This window comes from Felis catus, chromosome B1, assembly GCF_018350175.1.
Source record: "Felis catus isolate Fca126 chromosome B1, F.catus_Fca126_mat1.0, whole genome shotgun sequence".
NCBI classification, from domain to species: Eukaryota; Metazoa; Chordata; class Mammalia; order Carnivora; family Felidae; genus Felis; species Felis catus.
Window position 1 is genome coordinate 189,432,841 of NC_058371.1, and position 21,619 is coordinate 189,454,459.

The window sequence follows — 21,619 nt, forward strand, 5'->3', positions numbered from 1 at the left end:
CAGAAAAAATTGATACGATTCTGTTAACACCAGGGATAGAAGATACCCCCTATCTCTGCCATTATTCGAATTGTAATAGACAAATTAGTGAACACATTAACAGAAGGCATAGAAATCACAGATGTAAAGTTCCAAATAAGAAAATATCAAATTATTGTTTACAAACTATGATTGTTAAATCAGAAATCCATAAAATTGTATGGATAAATTGGTTATAATTAATAAAATAATTCTGCAAGTTTAGAGAACATAAGAAAAATATACAAAAATCTCTCGTAATTCTGTGCACAATTAATAAGCAATTACAAAATGTATAAAGTGTAAGGAATCAACCACATCATTTATAATAGCGTCAAAACCATAAGGTTATGAGGAATGAAGCTAATCAAACATAAAAATTAAAAGACAAAAGCCCTAAGTTAATGGAGAATTAGGCCATTTTCTTGGAAGAAAACTCTCAAAATTATAAACATGAGAATTATCATCTAATTAATCTAGAGATCATTTCAGTTTCAATCAAAATACCCCAAAAGTTTTTCATAAAACCTGAAAAAGTGATTATAAACTTCAAGTATAAGGGGAAAATCCTAAAAATAGATAAGAAATACTTAAGGAAAAGGAAGGGGGGATATGGTTCATCAGATTCTAAGTTGTTAAAACCTATATAATTAAAATAAGGTGCTATTTGTGCATGTATAAAAAGCCAGAGGAAAGAAACAAAATGGAGTTTTAAAGACCCAAAATTCATATCAGCGTTTGGTACATGAATTAAAATATAGCATTAGAAACCATGTCAGAGGGATTGACAATTTCTAAAGAATGCTGAGACAATAAACTATTCAAATATAACATTAAACCAAATTCTCATATCACTCCAGACATACAAATATATTTCATATGCATTAAAGATGTCATGGGAATCAAAATTATAAAAAAAATGTGAAATGCAATGCAAAAGCTATATTTATATGGTTAGAATGAGAAATTATTTCAAAGAAAAAATAAATTATAATATATAAAGTAATAGATTGGTATTTTGATTACATTAAAGTAACAGCAACAATAATAATAAACTTATGCAATGAAACATACCATGAAGTTGAAAGAAATGCTAGACTGGAGAAGGGGCTCATAATGTTCACAAGTAAGATTAGTAATCACAATATATAAAGAATTTCTACCAATCAAAAAGAAAAAGAACACCACTAGCCTTCCCCACAAAAAAAGGGCAGCCCATAATATACAGAGAAAGAAGCAGGAATGGCCGATAAACCATTTTTGTGCATAGAAAGATGGTCAACATCACTAATAATGAGCAAAATTAAAATTAAGTAAATAGTCCATTATCCAACAGATGGTTACTATAAATAAGTCCAATAGCTTCAAATGCTGTCAATGATATAGGTACAAAAAACTATCGTATTTTGTGGCACAAGTGTAAATTGGTGATAATCACTTTTTCAAACCTAGGAGCCTTGACCATGCCCATAACCTACTCAGGCAGAAGAATTCCACTTCTAGGTATCTAGATATCTAGAAATTCTCATAGCACATGTGCACAGAGAATGTGTGTGAAAATATTCATTGTAATACTGCCTGTTTAAAATAACACAACAATCTTTCACAGGGCAAATGGATACATCTCAAAAACTTAAGCTAAGGGAAAGAAGTAACTAATGATTCCTATATATAAAACAGTGCATAAATGAATTATGAATGGATAAATCTGTGGTAAAATTACATAATTACATCTGGGGACAACGTATACCTACTTTATTTATAATAAGGACAGAGTGGAGCCTTAGCTAAATCTGTAACATTGTGTTCCTTGAGAGAGATGTGTGGAGTCAAGGAAGGAGGGAAGAGAAGAGGAGAGGAAAGGAGAGGAGGGGAGGGCAGAGAGGAAATACAGGTTAACATGTATTTGTGCATAAGTATCTCTAATATTGTTTTCATAACTTTCAATAAATGTAGAAAATTTCATGATTAAAATGACTTAAAGGGGATAGAGTCAGAAAAGTCAGGTTGGAAGGGATATTTTCTTCTGGCATAAGTTAAAAAGCGATTTGGGGGGCGCCTGGGTGGCGCAGTCGGTTAAGCGTCCGACTTCAGCCAGGTCACAATCTCGCGGTCCGTGAGTTCGAGCCCCGCGTCGGGCTCTGGGCTGATGGCTCGGAGCCTGGAGCCTGTTTCCGATTTTGTGTCTCCCTCTCTCTCTGCCCCTCCCCCGTTCGTGCTCTGTCTCTCTCTGTCCCAAAAATAAATAAACGTTGAAAAAAAAATTAAAAAAAAAAAAGCGATTTGGGAAAACAAGTGGCCCCATTTATTGGCTTTCTAACATTTTAGGCCATGGCTCCAGGCAAAAAGAGCATTTTACCTATTCACACGATACATGCACAAGTTTTACAAAGCACTAGTTAGCTGTTATTGTGCAAACACACTAGATTTTCTTTTCTTTTGTTTTGCTTTGTGCTGTCTTCTAGCCTACATTACTCTATGCTGAGCTATGCCTGCCATTCTGTCATTTTTTCTCTTCTATTTCATTTTAAAAATGCCAATCCTGACCAATTATATTGACTTTGAGACCCACCGGTGGATTCTAGCCCAGCGTTTGAGACATAGTGGTCTCATGCCAAGAAAAAGACATTTGAATCAGATATGCAATTTAATTCTGACGTTGACATTGTCTGTAAAATCTGTAGAAGTCAGTTAACTGTGTTGGCTCAGTTTCATCGTAGGAGAAACAGAAATGACAGTGGCCCAGGGCTCATTCATTAGTTATTTACTGAACACCTACCATGTGCCAGGTTCTTTTCAAACACTGAGATCAAGATAGTTGGTGTTGATTGAGGATGCTTTTCATTAATGAAAGGACTATGTTATTTTCATTTTATAAATAAATAAATAAATAAATAGCCCACAAAATGTAGACAGCAAAATGTAGAATCAGCCTCAATTAGACCAAAGGATTTTTACAAGACCTGGAGGTCTCAAATGTAGTCCTCTGGAGAATGTCAAACATATGGATATTGGAAATAAAATGTTTTATAGGAAAACTTTTCATGGGATGCATTAAATATGAATTGTACTCTTTTAATGCTCTGGAGAATAAAAATGTGGTAACACTTTCAAAACTTAAATTAAATCTTATCCCCAGCTTTCACTTTGCTAGAAGGGGGATCAATTTAACCTAATTTGGGCTTTGGGGGACCTCTTGACCTCACCTTTCACCTCCTTTAAGTCACACTCGGGATGAGTTATTTGTGGTGTTTAGAAAATAAGAGAAGAGGCTTCAGTCTTCACTTCATTGTGTGCACTGCCGAGGTGCCCTGGGGTCCATTCTGCTCCCCCTCCCCTTTGCCAAAGTGGGATGGGAGATCTTTCCTGGAGCCCTCAGCGCGATGGCCCTTGGGCTCCATGAACTTTAGTGTCTATACGACAACTTATTAGAAACTTTAGGGTGATATGGATCTCCACCATGTAACCCTTACCCAACTGTCACCACCATTAAAAAAGCACAAACAGGGACCAAATCTTTCTACCTCCATTTGCCTTGGAAGCTGCCTGCCAGCTTCTGCCAACCCAGCCTCCTACTATCCAAACTCGAGGGCTTCTCTCCACCCTGGACCTAGTATAATTTACTTCTCTTTGAAAAACCAAACCTTGTAAACGTGGCTGGAGGGGAAGTCTCCAGGACTTAACAGTCCTTGAATGTATGTAAGGAGCGAATGGAAACGTAGTTCTTATTACAGGTATCTCCTGCTTTCAGAAAGTTCACATTATACCACTTTGCTTTTACCAAAGAGCTACATTAGTAGCTGTTTGTGCTAACTGAAGGAAATCCGGATAATTTTTGTTTGTAGGAGAAAAGCCCTGGGGCGCCTGGGTGGTTCAGTTGGTTGTGCGTCAGACTTCATCACAAGTCATGATCTCACAGTTTGTGAGTTCGAGCCCACATCAGGATCTGTGCTGACAGCTCAGAGCCTGAAGCCTGCTTCATATTCTCTCTCTGCCCCTTCCTCGGTCACACTATGTCTCTCTGTGTCTCAAAAATAAATGCACGTTAAAAAAATAAAATAAAATAAAAAAGCCCTTACTGAACTAATGTAGGTTTTCTGTACAAGTAAAGGTGTGTAATGCCAACTTTTATAAACTTGGCTCTACCATTTCAGCTTACAAAAGTCTTCCCAGGAATGCTTTATTTTGGGACAGCAAGGAAAGCCTGTATTCCTGATTATTCCACAGCTACAAAACAAAACACGATTTAATATCTCAATAAATTATTCTGAAACACTTGTGTGGTATACTGGCATAACATCTATAGAAGAAAGAGTTTCTAGGAGAGCATGGGTGGTTCAGCCAGTTAAGTGTCAGACTCCTGATTTCAGCTCAGGTCATGATCTCACGCTTGTGAGAGCCTGCTTGAGATTCTGTCTCCCTCTGCCCCTTCCCTTCTCTCTCATCTCCCTCCCCCCACCAAAAACAAAGACAATGTCCACATGTAACATTTGGGGAAGAACTTTTTTCCTTTTTCAAATGGTTTATTTTGCCATTTCTGAATACACAATCTAACAAGAAACAGTGACTCAAATGAACATACTATTAATGGATGCATTAGTTACTTAGATTGTTGTGTTCAGACCTTCTATTATGAAGTGAATCTTGACAATTTTTCCTTATGTATTATGAATATTAGGTAGGTAAATATTGAAAATTTTTATATTTTTCTTGTGATTATACATTCTATCATAATTCAGATGTCCTCCAACCATAATAATGTGCTTTATTTATTGTATCTGTGACAAATATAGGTATAGTAGCTGTCTTTGGGCTAGCATTTATCTATATTTTCAATCTTTGATATTACAATGTGATTTTCAACATCCTTATGTTTTCAGCATGTGCCTTGTAAATAACAATGGATTTCTTTCTTTTTTTTTTTTTAAATTTTTTTTTCAACATTTATTTATTTTTGGGACAGAGAGAGACAGAGCATGAACGGGGGAAGGGCAGAGAGAGAGGGAGACACAGAATCGGAAACAGGCTCAGGCTCTGAGCCATCAGCCCAGAGCCCGACGCGGGGCTCGAACTCACAGACCGCGAGATCGTGACCTGGCTGAAGTCGGACGCTTAACCGACTGTGCCACCCAGGCGCCCCAATAACAACGGATTTCAAAATCCATTGTGACACACTCTGCAACTAGTAAAAGGAGTCTACTCACTTATATTTTAATTGCTGATTTACTTCTATTATTATATTTCATGATTTCTAATTACTCTGATATTTTAATGTTCTCCATCTTCATGTTTTACTTCTATCACTGTTTGAAGTATTTCTCTATTCAATATTTTTATCAGCTAGTTGTCCTTTTTCAACTTCTATTTTTCTGATTACCTTAATTGTAATAAATTTACATAATACAATCTTAAGGTTTAATCCATAGCTCTAGCCTTCTCCAGAATAATATAAGAAACAAAGTGCATTAATCATAACCAAATTATTCTTGATTCTGCACATTTTTCATTCCATTTTCTTAAATTTCCTCCAAATTATTTATTTTATTACAATCTCAGATGAATATCCATTTAGATTTACCCACAGTTTTTTTTTTTTTTTCTTTTTTTCTTACAATTTGCTCTTTGTTTTGAGAGGTTTAGTTGCTCTCATCTTGAAGTATATCCCTGTCAGGGAATTGTTCAAAAAATGAATTTAAAAAGTTCCTAGGAAATTGTGAGCGTGTGACAAAGTTTTTCTTTAACTCACTGGTAAGTAGAATGATGTAGCTAGTTCAAGAGAGGAGTTCAGAAACTGGGGCATACGTACCGTGTTTCATGATCCAGGGTGATGCACCACGGCGCTTGTGGTGTCTTCTCTAATGGGCAAAACCAAAGTGTCATCCCACCTTGACAGTTTTACAGGATTGTGAAATGTTTGCACCTTAGTTTTGCAAACAGTATTGCATTCTCCAGGGGATTAGCTGGCCATGAGGGAAGCACACTAGAAAATGCCCTCTCTCACTCATCATTTGTGGCTCAGATGGTCACTTGTTTTGTTTCCAAAGTTTGGATATATATATATATATATATATATATATATATATATATTACCATCTTATAAATGTTTTAACTGAAGCTATTATGATGGCTAATTCTCTCACTTTTTTTTGGGAGGGGATGGGGGAGAATTCTGAATATACCTTTTTGCCCTCATTCTTAGTCACTTACAGGGCATAAAATTCTAGATTGACGGTTATTTCCATTCACCTTTTAAAACATGTTCCATTGCTCTTACTGATCTTTTGACTCTCTGTTTGCTATTCTTTTGTCATAATTTGTTGTCTGTTTTTCTGGCTGCTTTCCAGCTTTCATTGCCCTTGGCGTGTTCTACAGTTGCAATATGTGTCTAGGTATTGATTTCAATTTGTTTTATTGTGAGTTCAGTTACGGATTTAAAATAAAGTTTATTATGGCTGATATGTCTAGGTCTTTTTTAGATGGAGGATTTTTAGAATATATTGTCTACAATATTTCCAGAAATGGAAATAGAAGTCTAGGCACTCATTCTCAGGACATTTGTTTTGTAACATATAGTATACCAAAATGAAATTTTAAACCAAGAAGTCATTGGATCTTTAAAAAAAAATCAAACAAAGCAAACAAACATAATGACAAAACCCCGGCAGTAGAGGCAAAAGGGGAAATTCCAAGATGACAAGCATATGGCAATTGGAGGGTGATCAGACCACACTAAAGCAGAACGACCAAGGGTTCAGGCAACCCGGTGCACACATCCATCAATCAATCATAAACACACAGTCAAACAACGACAATATCAGGTCACCTGATGTGTTTAATCACGTGAAACATAGTTTTTAGAGGGATTTTACTATTATGTCGGGAAAGCTTAAACATATTAAGTGAAAAAAGTCATTACTATCTACAAAACCAAGAAGACAAACATAAAAGGAATGGTAATCATAATATAATACTAAACTCAGATGTAAACAATGTTGATGTAATCAATGATGTAGATACAAATATCAATTCACCAGGAGTTATAATTATAACATTATATAATATATATTATATGTATTAATTATATAATTATTGGAGAAATAAAGTGAGTGAATATGATTGTGTGCAAATGTGGTTGTGTAAATGGAGGGAAAAGTAATGATCTGTGAGTTCTAAAATCATAACCTTCATCACCGGAATTCAATAGATAATTTCTAAAATGGATATAACAAAAAGCACCCACTATGCATAAAATTTAGAAAACATGGAGGTAATAGGGATGCAGAAACTTGTAGATGGAGAGGAGGGGGTTGGGAAATTTAGATGCACAAGTTCTAAATGAATGAGACTGTTACATGTTTCTGAGAAATTACTAAAAAAATCATAATCTTTCTTGTGGAGAATTTTGATAATGGCCCCCACTGAGAAAAACAATACGTTTCTTTGAAGAGTAAAGTGATGATTGTGAAGAAGGGGAGGAGGAAAAAGGACTCAAGCGGTCAAAGATGAACTTAAAGGTCTCCAGATGGGTGGAAACGAATACGACCCACGGAATGACTGCTATGGGTTTGTGCTCACCAAGGGCCTGATGCCGCAGTGGACTACGAGGGGACAACACGATAACCACATGAAGACTGAGATGTACATGGAGGGAAGGGACCTGGCAACTCAGTTTTGTTCCTCATGGTCTTGAGGACGTAAGCAAATAACTGAGAATCTCTGAGCTTCACCTTCTCCATGTTCTCCAGCTGGAGAAGGAATAATAGGGATAAATTATAAGTGGATAAATATAGATAAACACAGAGAGGAATAACCATTATGAAAATTATGTGACACTCTGAAAAATTATTTGTGATCTCTGACGATCTCCACAAAATTCTAACTCTTCCTAGGAATTACACCCTGATGGTTTTTCTATCTTTTTATCCGTTCACTTTGCAAAAGAGATTCAAACACACTAAAACTTAATTTTATAAAAGAGGAAGACAGTTGCAGGCCTTCAGTAAGAAGTTACGTCAACAGGGGAAAAAACACAAAGTGTAAGGGCAGTTTAATTTCCTGTAGACTAAGAACAAATGTTGACAGAAGTTAAGTGTTGCTTTTGTCTTAATTTCAGAAAGTGTTATTTTGCTCCTGAAAGGAAACTAGGAGACAAGAAGGAGGGGTGGAAAAACTTGATTTGGCTTGGTCATTGAAGGGAAAGAGTTGAAGCAGTTACTCTGTTGTGCTTGCATAGATATTAAATGGAGCACTGGCTGACCTTTTCAGTCTGAAAATATTTGAGTGTTTGCTAACCAATTTATTAACTGTTTTCACATCTGCTCCCAAAGTGATTCCATGTAGGTTATTTTCATGGCTTCGCCGAAGAGACATGAGATGGTGTTTTCTTTCTTGCCTGGAAATTGAAGTTCAGCTTCTGTTTGCTACTCTCGGTGGACGCTATGGTCTAAGAACTCTTAGAGCCTGATTGTTTTGACAACTTTCTATTATTCAGACAGAAATCCCCTCCTCATGCAGAATCTATTGTCCCCCTATAGGTTCAGAGGTTTTGCTTTAAAAGAATAGAACATATAGATGGAACCTGGAGGCTGAAAGGTTTTTTTGTTTTTGTTTTTTTTTAATTTTTTTTTTTATTTTGTTTTATTTATATTTTGTCACTACTTATGTCTGAGATGGTGAGAATTCTCTGGAACCAGCTTTTCAAGTAAAGTTAATGCTGGGTTTCTGCCTCCTGGAAGTAGAGTAGCAGTTTCAGAAATAATCCTTTTTTCCTCTGCTGCTTACAAATTTCCTTTTTCTTTTCCTTTTATCTTTTTAATCAAGACCTTTCTCTCAAGATTAAAAAACCTGAACTTTTAAAGGAAATTCTCATGGGCTTGGAAAGCGATGAAAATATAATAATATCAAATAACTGCTCCCACTGAGAACAATGAATCAGATTCTCATCTTATGTGACTCCTGGGCACATTGCCCACTGTGTCACCATCTCGGGATTCTAGCCCAGGTGGTAGCTCTAATTATCCCCACTTTTTATTTCCTGGCAAGGAAAACTCTTTCTAATTATTTAATAATTCTGATTCATTCTGAAATAAATTTCAGCATGTTATATTTTGCCATCAGTAAAAGCAATGTGTTGATTTCATTTTAATTGTCAGTGTTCAAGGGGTTGTTAAAAACCAGTGAATGTCACTGGGAGCAGAAACGGATGGAATATGGATTAGAATCAAATGATTAAATCCTTAAGGAATATATCAGTTTTGAGTTTCAGTGCATCCTTATTTAAAAATATATCATACACTATAAATTCATGAAGGTAGATTCCATATGGTTTTGGTCCCCACACTACTTTCACCCCTTAACAGTTTGCCTAGTTACACGCTCCTTAGATATTTGTAAAATTCATTAGCGAATGAATCAATGGATATATCTAGACATACATATATCTAAAAGCATAAAATGTCAAAATAAAAAGGTCTGCTCTGCGTTCTTCTCATGGTTTCTATGCTTCCTAAATGCTTTAGGCTATACCAGAATAAAATAACACTTAAGAAGTACAAACTCAAAAAAAGATAAATAAATAAAAGTAAACTCTTACCTGTACTTATCTATCCCAAACAGTGGTAAAGCTAACAATTTAAGATGAGGTTTGATGTAACAGGGAAACTGTGCCAACCAGGCTCTTCTGAAGTGACATTTCCCATAGTATGTAGGTGGTTAATGTGATCTGATAGAGAAAAAGCGTTTTTAAAAAGCATGGCCTGACTGCACAGGTTTCCAGTGCAATTATTTGAAGAGATTTCAGTTTGAAGAAATTCACCCTGTAGTTGAGAGCTTTGGCAGAGCACATTTCATATAGAAGGATTTATATAAACCTGTTTCCATAGTATCTAGGCTCTCCAAAGCCTTGTTTAGCAGAAGACAACGGAAATATTCAAGAATATCCAGGTGATTTCAATCAGGATATATTCACTGAATACATTTGGCTAGCACTGTGCTGTTCTTGGGAATCCAGGAAGATGAAGACACAGAGGAAGGATAAAGTTCTCCAATACAGGGACCCTCAGAATAACCAGAGTGTGGGAAAGAGATGGCCATAATAAGAATTGCAGCACGGTGCTAGAAGTGAAGCTCAGATTCTTCCACTGCTGCAGAACCACCATCCAGGAAAGGGGTTAAACAAAATGTATGTATTGGAGAGGTGGCAGTTCAGTGCAGGGGACATCTCCATTCTCTGAGTGAACGGCTTTCTGTGGGATTATGAATGGAGATGGGGAATTTTCTGGGCAGAGAATAACAGACCACACAGGGAACAGTAAAAATAAATGCACAGAAATGATAAAGGGTATGAAGTGTTTGGTATAATAAACAAACAAACAGATAAATAGATAAAATAGATAAATAAATAAATAAATAAATAAATAAATAAATAAATAAAGTGCTTTTTTTTTCCCCTTAGAAACAGTTTATACAAACAAGTTAAACGCTTACATTTTGTTTTCACTGACTGTGGCCATCGTATTCCTCCATTCAAATAGTACAAATATTATCTCTATCCCATGAGACAATGGTTTTAAAAAAGCATCCAACTTATCTCTGTATATTCCAAGCTCCAGAACAATCATGAGGACTATAGAAGGGATGATCCAGTTCCTTTCTTGGCCCATGAAAAGATATTAAATTAGTGCTGATGTGTTTATGTTCTACTAAACACAGGCAGTAAAACGGCTTAGTGTGCCTAAGTCCTAAATATCTGGATGATACAGATATCTATATCTATATATGTGTATCTCTATCTATCTGTCTGTCTGTCTATCTATTGCTATACCTATATCATCTTCCAAGATCTGACCTCTGGAGCCAGAGACCTAAGAAAGTCAGTGTTATAATTTAGTCCAAGTCCAAAGGCCTGAAAGCTAGGGGAACAGATGGCATAAATCTCAGTCCCAGGGCAGAGGAAGATGTGATGAGATGCCCCAGTTCAATCAGTGAGTCAGTGAGGCCAGAAAACAAGAGAGGTGAAATTCCTCCTTCCTTCACTTTTTGTTCTATTCAGACTTCAATGGACTGAAGCCCACCCACATTGAGTAGGGCACTCTGCTTTCCTGAGCCTGATGATCCAAATGGATGATCCAAATAATCTCATCTCAAAGCACCCTCACAGACACACCCAGAAACAATGTTAATCTGGGCTCACTCAACTTGACGTATAAAATTAACCATCACATGAAGGGAGAAAAAGGAAAACCTAAGTGTTCTGTTGAATCCATATGATTCTTAGCGGTAGATGAGATATTTTCGGTACAGATAAAATATTTACATCATTGAGAGACCATATGCCCTACCTAAACATCACAGCTGGCCACAATGAAATTAGGACTATACCACAACTTCCAATCTTTCATTCAGAGCTTTCCCTGCTACCACGTTCCCTCATAGGCTGTGAGTTTATTAATGTTTGTATGTTCTTTGAAGTGTCATCTGCCATCTGTGACTTATGTCTTGGTATATCACAGTCTGTGCGACACCTTTGCTCAAAATGAGTCACTACATTTCTGATTACTATACACCAGCTTGGCCCACGGCCATATTCCTCAGCATTTTACAACTATGCCACATTGCCTTATTCAGGGTTTCAAAAACTCAGGCAAAAGCTCCTAGCATAAAATTCCTTTTAGCCCCTCTAGCTTTGCAGCAGCACCTGCAAAATTCCAAAATGGCTGGGCAAAGCTTTTGTAAATAAAGTTTTCATTGAAGCCTCTCAAAACACTTTTGCCTAGTTTCTCTCTTGCACAAATTACGAAATGCTTTGCTGGTGTCCAAGGCTTCCTGTGATCTGACCACCACTGACTTTTACACCCCTTTTTACCATTGTGTGGCAATATGAATCTCATGTGCCATTGAGATAACTCAGCTCCTGGCCAGTCCACGCATACGCCACGGACTGTCCTTCCTCCGTGCATGTGGTCTCCTCCTCGGCTCCATACCAATTTGATTCTCCCAGTTTGGGGCAATTTATCCTGATCTTTCCAGTTGCTCTGGCCAAACACTCTGGAATTATCCTGGATTTTCTCTTTCATCCCTCGTATCAAATCCACAGCATGTCCTGATGGCTTAGCTTTCCAGAATTTGCCTAGAAATTAATACTTTTTCACTTCTTGTGCTGTGATTCTGATTCATTGCATCACTATTTCTCAGCTGTATTCCTAAGGCCAGCCAAGTAACTGCTTTCTTAGCTTCCAACCTTGTCCACCTCATTCTCTTACGATGACAGCAGCCAGCACAATTATGTTGAGGCTTAAGGCATGCTCTAGCACTCCTCCTCCCCCTGGAGGTCCATAATATCTCAGATGGCCTCCAAGGCTCTGGAATGCTTGGTTCTCATGTCTGTCAAATTTCATCTAATCTCAATCAATCTGCTGAAATCACAATGGCTTCCATTCTGTTTCTCAAACATTCGGGCATATTCCTACCTCAGGACTTTTGCACTTATTGTTCCCTCTGCCTGAAATGCTTACCCCCAATAACAACATGGTAACACTTTTACTTCTATGACTTTCTAGCATGGCCTTCTTTATTTAAAAAAATTTTTTTTTCAACGTTTATTTATTTTTGGGACAGAGAGAGACAGAGCATGAACGGGGGAGGGGCAGAGAGAGAGGGAGACACAGAATCGGAAACAGGCTCCAGGCTCTGAACCATCAGCCCAGAGCCTGACGCAGGGCTCGAACTCACGGACCGCGAGATCGTGACCTGGCTGAAGTCTGACGCTTAACCGACTGTGCCACCCAGGCGCCCCATGGCCTTCTTTATTTTAAATGTAACTCCTGTCAGTGCTTCCTATCTTCTTTCCCTGTCTTATTTTTTTCCATGATACTTATTGCAGTCTAACTTTAAAAATACATGTAATGTGAGGCACCTGGGTGGCTCAGTTGATTAAGCATCCCACTTAGGCTCAGGTCATGATCTCACAGTTTGTGAGTTGAAGCCCCGCCTCGGGCTTTGGGCTGACAGCTTGGAGCCTGAAGCCTGTTTCAGATTCTGTGTCTCCCTCTCTCTCTGCCTCTCCCCTGCTTGTACTCTGTCTCTCTCTCAAAAATAAATAAATAAATAAATAAATAAATAAATAAATAAATACATTACATATATTGAATATGTATATGTATATATGTAATATATTTATTTAGTTTTAATGATCCTTGCAACACCATGTCAACTGTAAGTCACCTAAAGGCAGTAATTTTTTTTCTGTTTTGTTCACTGCTCTTTCCCCAGTGTACATCAGTCTATACCACCTGTTAAAAATTGAGTAAAAGGATGAATGAATGAATGGGATTTTTCTTCCAGCCAAGATGAAGTAACAGAGGTTCGATTTACTCTCCTAGATGAAACAACAATAAAGCAGAAAAACATAGGAAAAAGCAGCTTATTGGGCACCAGCAATGAAGGACCGTGATCCCTTAGAGACAGGAAACAAGTCTTAAGGATTTCCCAAATTTTCTACCTTTGTAGAGTCTTCAGGCACAGTTCGAGGAATAATAACATAAATGGAGCTGGTGCATTTAATTTGCATTTCAGGATGTTGCCGAGAGTTCAGGAAGAACAAGGAGGCTAGAATTTTCAGAGTACTTGTGGGAGCGAGCTGCTCAGAGAGCCCCACAGACTGTGGAGGGTTTGCCTCAGGTATTCACCTCAGTACCAATTGGCACATACGTGTGAGGAAACTACCAGAGGCCAAGGAAATAGCCACCCCAAAGGAGGACACATCCGAGTGTCCAGGACTCACACAGTTCTGGGAATAGTAGCTGCTTTCATAAGCTAGACTGGAAAAACCTCATAACCCACAGGGCATCGGGTGGAATGGAGAAAGAGTTGCCCCAGAGAAGAGCAAAATTAGCCCTAGAGTAAGCCTTGCTGTAGTCCAACTGACACATCTTCAAAAACAAGACTTGAAGGAGTCAATCTGTTTCCAAGTAACTAAAATGCAACTGAGAAAAAAAAAAAAAGCCCAAGAATATTTTAGAAATATAAAAATATCCATCAACCAAAAAATTAGCATTCATGATTTCTAACATGCACCAAACATTCACCAGGTATGTAAAGGATCAGAAAAATACAAACCTCCTATGGAGACAAAAATCAATCAACTCGAGGTTGATACAGAACTGACACAGATGTAATGGTCAGTAGACAAGGTGTTATAGAGGTTATTATACCTATATTCCATACTTTCAAAAGGAAACTTTGAGGGGCCCCTGGGTGGCTTAGTCTGTTGTGGGTCTTATCTCACTGCTTGGCTCAGGTCATGGTCTCATGGTCCGTGAGTTCAGGCCCCCCCATAGACTCCCTGCTGTCAGTGTAGAGTCCACTTGGGATCCTCTGTCCCCCTCCTTTTTTGCCCCTCCCCCATTCATGTTCTCTCTCTCCCTCTCTCTCTCAAAACTAATAAACATTTTTTAAAAAAGGAGTGCACACATGTCAAAATACCGATTTGTGGACAAATATGTAAAAATTATTGTAAATTGATTGTACTTTAATTAAAAAATGAATGACTGACTAAATGAATGAATGAATGAAATACTTCCTTCTATTTCAACCCTCATCCTTTAGTACTTACATTGTTCTGTGATGGTATGTTATCTTGTATAATATAGATATCAACGTGTATGACAGCAGATACGACATATATATTTGTATCCTGTGGTGTTTTATAAAGTTTATGTTCTATTCATACTTGACAGAGGACAAAACTAACAAAGTAACTTCGAAGCATCAGAAAACCCCAGTATAACTGTCAAATGTTGTTAAGCTGTTTTTTTTTTTTTCTACTTTATTGAACTTCTGGCAGAAAGTTGCATAGTTGATTATTGTATAATCCACAGGGTCATTTTGAAACATGATTATGAAATTTTGGAGTTTTGCACATGTTTTTTCTCTTCTTAGAAGTCTTTGCTTCTTCAACCTTTGTTTAGTTAATTTCTAGTTATCGTTTAGTACTCAACACAAACAACCTATCAAGTAGTTAACTCTTGACTATTTATTGTCTCCATTAACATGCTCTTGATTGCTCTGAATTTGTTGTAGTACTGAGTCACAACTGAAATTAAAAATGCCAATTCTAAGTACCTATTTAGTGTTTGTGTCTACCAGTAAATGTAAGTCACAGAGACAAAAGGACTGTGGCCCTCAGTATGCACCCGATAAGTATTTGTTAGATGTGTCAAGTTGTTAGGCTGAAGTGCACAATAGATAGGACATTTGGAAGATACTTGCCACACAAACATGTGGAAGTCCAAAGGGAATGTCAAGAAGTTCCTCATTCATGGGAAGATCGTGGAAAGTAGGATAGGAAAAAATAGAATTTACTAGGCAGAGAGGGAAAAATTAGGACCTGAGGTCCCTGGGTGGGGGAAAAACACATATTTAGGAACAATGCTGGGAGTGTCTGACCACGGCAAACCCCATCGGGCATAAGGTTCTTCTTAAGAATGTAACAGACACAACCTACTCCCCCTCAGGAATTTGACTAAAGACCTAACTAAAAACAAGTAGTAAGGAATAAAACGGATGACCCACAAGGAATGATATGGCCATAGGCCACCCCTCATGCAATGAAAACTAACAAGTCGAGAATGGAAAACCAGCACCTAGAGTCATCAAGCCAATAAGGGTAGGAAGGAAGGAATAAGGGGGAAGGGCTGACCATAACCTTGCAAAACAAAGACCCTTGCCAATAGTCTCAGGCACTCACTTTCGAATGTCGCCTCTCTGTAAAGAGAGCTTTCCTACCACTCTTACTTTCTAATCTTATATTCTAATAAATCTTTGCCTGCTGCTCATTTTGTGTCCATCTCTTCATTCTTCGAAGCGGTGAGACAATAAAACCCAGGTACTGAGGCAATAAAATCCTGCAACAAAAGAATGGACGTTGAGAGAGGATGTGAGGAGAATTGCTCAGGAAAGAGCTATACTATTAATTTTATCTCCCAGGGGAGAGGGAGTGCTTCTTTCCAACTTCGGGTCACTGAAAGGGACTTCTGAGAAGTACTCGGAGGCCTTGATAGACATTCTATGTGGTGGAACTATTCGTCTGGAGTCCTTTTACAAGATACTCTTTCCAGGGGGGCTTCCTGCCAGAGAGAGGACACTGCAGGGTGAGAGACTGTGGGGCAGCAGCGGAGGGGTGGCCATGTGCAGCCAGAAGACACAGCGTCTCTATCAAAGAGGCCTAAATTTGGAAGATGCGGCCAAGGAGGCTATGAAAAATGTAGGAAACCATGCATTGACCATGTCAAAAAATGCAGAGCCCTCTTCTTGCAAGCCCAGTCGAGTAAGAGATTTCTTATTCCCTTATTTTGCCCACACCGTCCTTATTTCAACTCTCATGTTGCAGGCAAAAGCACACACAAATCAAGGGACGGAGGGGAGCAAAACTGAGAGAGAAATGGACGAATCCCATTCCCAGGTGGCTCCTCTCCAACCAGCCCCAACTTGGAGAAAGCGAAACAGTCTCATCTTGGGATGAAGATTAAAGCGTTCTTAAAATATCAGGCTGATACTCCAATTTCTAAATTTAGATAGCATTTTGAAACCTAAAGGGATCATAGGGCTTCCCATTACCGAAGAGCGAAGGAAACTTCAGCCTTGCTCAAGCTCTCAGTGAGGGCAGGGCAGTTGCATTCCATAAAGGAAGTTTTGAAGAGAAAAAGGGAGACAAAAATGGGCTTGCTTTTTCACTCACTGAGTCTTGTTTTTACCTTTACAAGTGAAGAGATAACTAAATAAATAAAGTGAATAAGTGCTCTGTGATTTCCTCGTTCCGCCTTTATTTAAAAAAATTTTGTTTTCAATGTTTATTTATTTTTGAGAGACAGAACATGAGCGGGGGAGGGGCAGAGAGAGAGGGAGACACAGAATCCGAAGCAGGCTCCGGGCTTTGAGCTGACAGCACAGAACCTGTCGTGGGATCGAACTTATGAACGGTGAGATCATGACCTGAGCCGAAGTCAGACACTTAACCAACTGAACCACCCAGGTGCTCCTCCTGGTTCCGTCTTTAGATAAACCTACTTAGCTTTAGTGTCGTCATTTCAATTTACCAGTAGGGTTTATTTGTTTGCTCACTTTTAGCCACGCCACAAACGTTTCACATGATCCTGCTCTTGTGACAGTTGGAACATTTTAAGGGACTAAAATTCTGCACCTGAATGTGCATGTGTGGGAGTTTCCCACACCAACAAGCATTTCTCTGACACCAGCCGGGTGTCCTACAATTCATCTCATTTCTGACACTATCAGATTCCATGGGTTAAGGGCTCAGTCTACGAGACTGTCTTTCCCCCACTCCCACCCCAACTTCAGACATTAGTCCCACGTCCAGTTTGTCACCTGGGCTTCTGACTGACAAGATATACATCGAAGGTTCTTATGACCTTTTCCATAGTTTGACAAATCCGCTAAAGTGGTTCACAGAACTCAAAGAAATATTTTATTTACTAGATCACAGGATTATTATAAAAACACACAACTCAGCAAGAGCCAGATGGAAGAAATGCACAGCGCAAGGTATGTGGGAAGGGGCATGGGACTTCTGTGCCCTCACCCAGTGCATCACGTTCACTCCCTGAATAGTCACACTTTCACTAAGCCAGAAGTGTTCCAAACCCTGTCCTCATGGGGTTTTATGGAGGCTTCATTACATAGGCAAGATTGATTAAACCATTGTTCATTGGCAGTTGACTCAACCTTCAGCCTCTCTCTCCTCCCTGAAGGATCATGGATGGGACTGAAAGTTCCAACCCTAGCAATCAGCCCCCATCCTTGGGTGAGGCCCTAAAGCCACCTTATTAACATAACAAAAGACACCTTGATCCCTCTCACTCACTTAGGAAAGTCCAAGGCTGAAATGGTGTAAAGAAAAGTGATTACCATTAATTTATACGGAAAAATTCTTGAGGTTCCCAGACCCCCCAAAGTCACCTTTCTTAGGCTTTTCTGATACACTAGGACACACCTTGCTAAGAAGCACACAATAGGTGGAGATAAAGCCCAGATGCTCCCTGACAGGGCTCCGACCTCTGGCGGCTTTGTGCTGAGGGGTGGAGTGTGGTTCCCCAGGAAGAAAGTTGGGGCACCACTCTCTCAGCTCCGGGTGCCTGCTGCCTCTGTAATGCTCACCGCAAAACTAATGCTGAATGCCGTTTTCCCTTGTGACCTTTTCCTTTCGAAGCAAAATTCTTCTTCAGATTTCTTTCGGTTAGTGAAAATAGGTACAGTAAAACCTTTGCAAGCATAGTTCATTCCGGAAACATGCTTGTAATCAATCCAAAGCACTTGTGTATCAAAGCGAATTTCCCCATAAGAAATCATGGAAACTCAGATGATTCGTTCCACAACCCAAAAATATTCCTACAAAAATGATTACAATACTGTAATATAACACAAAATAATAAAGAAAATACAAAATATAAAGAAAAATAACCTGCACTTACGTTTGAAAACCTTCGTGGCTGGTGTGAGGGAGACAAGAGAGAGGAGGGTTATTGTGTAGGACAACTTTCAATATCACTAACGGATGTTGACTACAGTACAGTATTAATAAACACTTGTCCTACACTGTACTTTATGTAACTGGCAATAAGGCAGCTGAGCTAAGGGTCTGTCTCCGCAGGCAGCCTGACTAGAATGAAGCAAAGCGTTCCTAAGTTTACTCTTGCGTGGAAAAGCAAAGGGCTGTCCATAAGTGCTTTGCAGTGACCAAAAAATAGTGCCAGTTGTGGGCACCTTCCAACATTCTGAAATATCACTGATTTCTGCCAAACATACATCCAAGCGTGGGAGATGATCACCCACAATCCCCTAGTGAGAGAGAGAGAGAGAGAGAGAGAGAGAGAGAGAGAACCACTGACTCAGTTGTGATTATGTGACATTCGGTGTCGTGCATTACTTGCATTGCAAGACATCGCTCATTTATCAAGTTAAAATTCATTAGTGTCTTGCAGAATAGTCTCAGAACAAGATACTCGTCATCTAAGGTTTTGCTGTTCTAACGTAGGTCTTTGATAAAAGTGAAGTGGCCTAATGCAAACTTCCAAACAGCGAAGAATACCTGTATATGAAGTTAAATGAGCAGAAGCTGTAGAATTAATAAACGTGTTTCAGGCGCTGAAAATAATTTCATGCACAGCAATTCCCTGACTTACTGTGGTTTAACTTACAGTGATGTGAAAGCATTACACATTGAGTAAAAACCGTACTTCGAACTTTGAATTTGGAGCTTTTCCGGGCTGGTGACGTGCAGGGAGGTGCTGGGCAGTGGTGGCAGGGCTTAGCTCCCAGTCGGCCCACAATCATGGGGGTGAACCAGTGCCACACTTACAGCTGGGTTGCATCCAGAAAACCATTCTATAGTTCACATTCAGTACTGTATTCAATAAGCTACGTGAGATTTCCAACACTATATTATAAAACGGACTTTGTGTTGGATGATTCTGCCCAACTACAGGCTAGTGCGAGTGTCGTGGGCATGTTTAAGGTAGGCTAGGCTGTGATGTTTTATTCAGTAGGTTAGGTGTATTAAGCACATTTTTCACTTAGGGTATTTTCAAAGGATGATGGGTTTATCAGGGTATAACCCCATCAAAAACTGAGGAAAGAGATTTAAGGGTGCAAAGCGTTCAGGGGGGATATGATGAGGGACCATAAGGCAAGCTGAGGGTCAAGCACAAGCTCACACAAACCCTCCCTCCCCTGCACAGGTGGGACAAGTGTGATATTCCTCAGGCATTCCAGGCTGCCCAAGGACAAAGGAAAGAAAACCAATGGTGAACTGATAGAGGTCACTAGTCATGCAGGACATGAGTCTCCATCACTATGCAAAGATCTTAGTAAATTACAAAAAGGGAATCTTGTCAATAGCCTAATCTCCAGGAACTCCTTACTGCCTTTTTTTTTTCTTTTTTCTTGAGAGAGAGAGAGAGAGAGAGCACAAGTGAGTGAGGGGCAGAGACAGAGAATCCCACAAGGGGCAGAGAGAGAGAGAGAGAGAGAGAGAGAAGTGGGGCTCATCTGGGGTTCGTGTTTCACCCAAAGAGGGACTCAAAGTCATGAACTCGGAGATCATTATCTGAACCATAGGCAAATGCTTTAAAGACAGCCACTCAGGTGTGCTCTACTGTCTTAAAGATAATGCTTTGCCAGAGGGTAAAAAAACAAAACAAAACAAAACCTTTAGCTTGACAATAGTTAGGCCTCCAGTAATCTGTGTCTTCTTTAGCATATGAAAATCCCTTTGAGAAACTTTCTGGTGACTTTACCTCCCCCAAGTCCACAGTATATAACCAGTCCCTGGCCAAAACCCCAGTGCAGCTGTTTCTGCCCATGGGTCCTGTTCCCATACTTTAATAAAATCACCTTTTTGCACCAAAGATGTCTCCGAGAATTGCTTGGCCATCGGCTCTGAACCCCCACCATTCCAAACCCCATCAATCTGTACCAGATTATAACATGTGTGGGGACAGAGGAATGAAGAGGCAGGAAAGGGACACAGGAGAAAATGAGGGGATAATCTCCGTAGGTAGAGTTGCTTCATGTGCCACAGAAGTTAGTTTAGGTGTTATCATTTAAGTAACAGGAAAGATTTGAAGAATTTTGAGCAAGGACTTGACGTAGTTTTATTTGCATGAGAAATTTCTGCAGGGGTGGCAGCCAGGTTGAGTGGGAGAAGTGTTAATAAGACAGAGAAAGAAAGACCTTTACTCTAGTTCAGTCTTTTTCTCTGAACCATCGTATCTGCCTTCTCACTAGTCTTCCAGCTTCTTCCTGCGCTCCTAGAAGGATCCTGTTAAAACGAAAGGTAGACCGGATCAGACCACTGCTCTATTCAGTTTGCTGTGGCATATTCTCCTCTGACCTGGATTAAAATCCTAAACCCTGTGGACCGCCAGGCTGCATACGAACTGGCACTGACCACTGAGTCAGTACTCACTTGACTTCATTTCTATGCTCACATTACTCTGACCTTATTCATTGTTCAGTTCTTTCTCAGGACCTTTGTACACTCTTTCCTCAGAAAGCCATATCATCTCTCATCTTTCTGTTCTCTGCTCAAATAGAAACTCATCTGAGAATATTTTCCTGACTGCCCTATCGTAAAAAGCACTCCCCCTTAATGCTTGATCACTTTACATCTATAATATTGCCTTATGTTTATGCATAGTGCTCGCATGTAACCTAATATATGCTCATTTGTTTGTTTTTGACTGTCAGACTCCTCACCTCCACCCCACCCCTCCTTCACACACACCAGAATATAAATCTACAGAAGTGAGATTTAGTCTGTTTTCATTCAACAAATAATCATTGAGTGCCTTGTATGGTGCACGCACTGTTGTGGGAATTGGGAATATAACCGTAAAACGAAACAAATAGAAATCAAGATTTCTGCATTCAAGGAATTTACATTCAAATTGCATTCTACTTTTGTTCGCTGGCTTATCCTAAATACCTGGAAAACTGCCGGGAATGTAGTAGGAGTTCAATACATGTTCATTGAACGAATGTGCAATTCATTGTTGCAGCTCTGAAAAGAAGTTGGGAATGAGTCTGC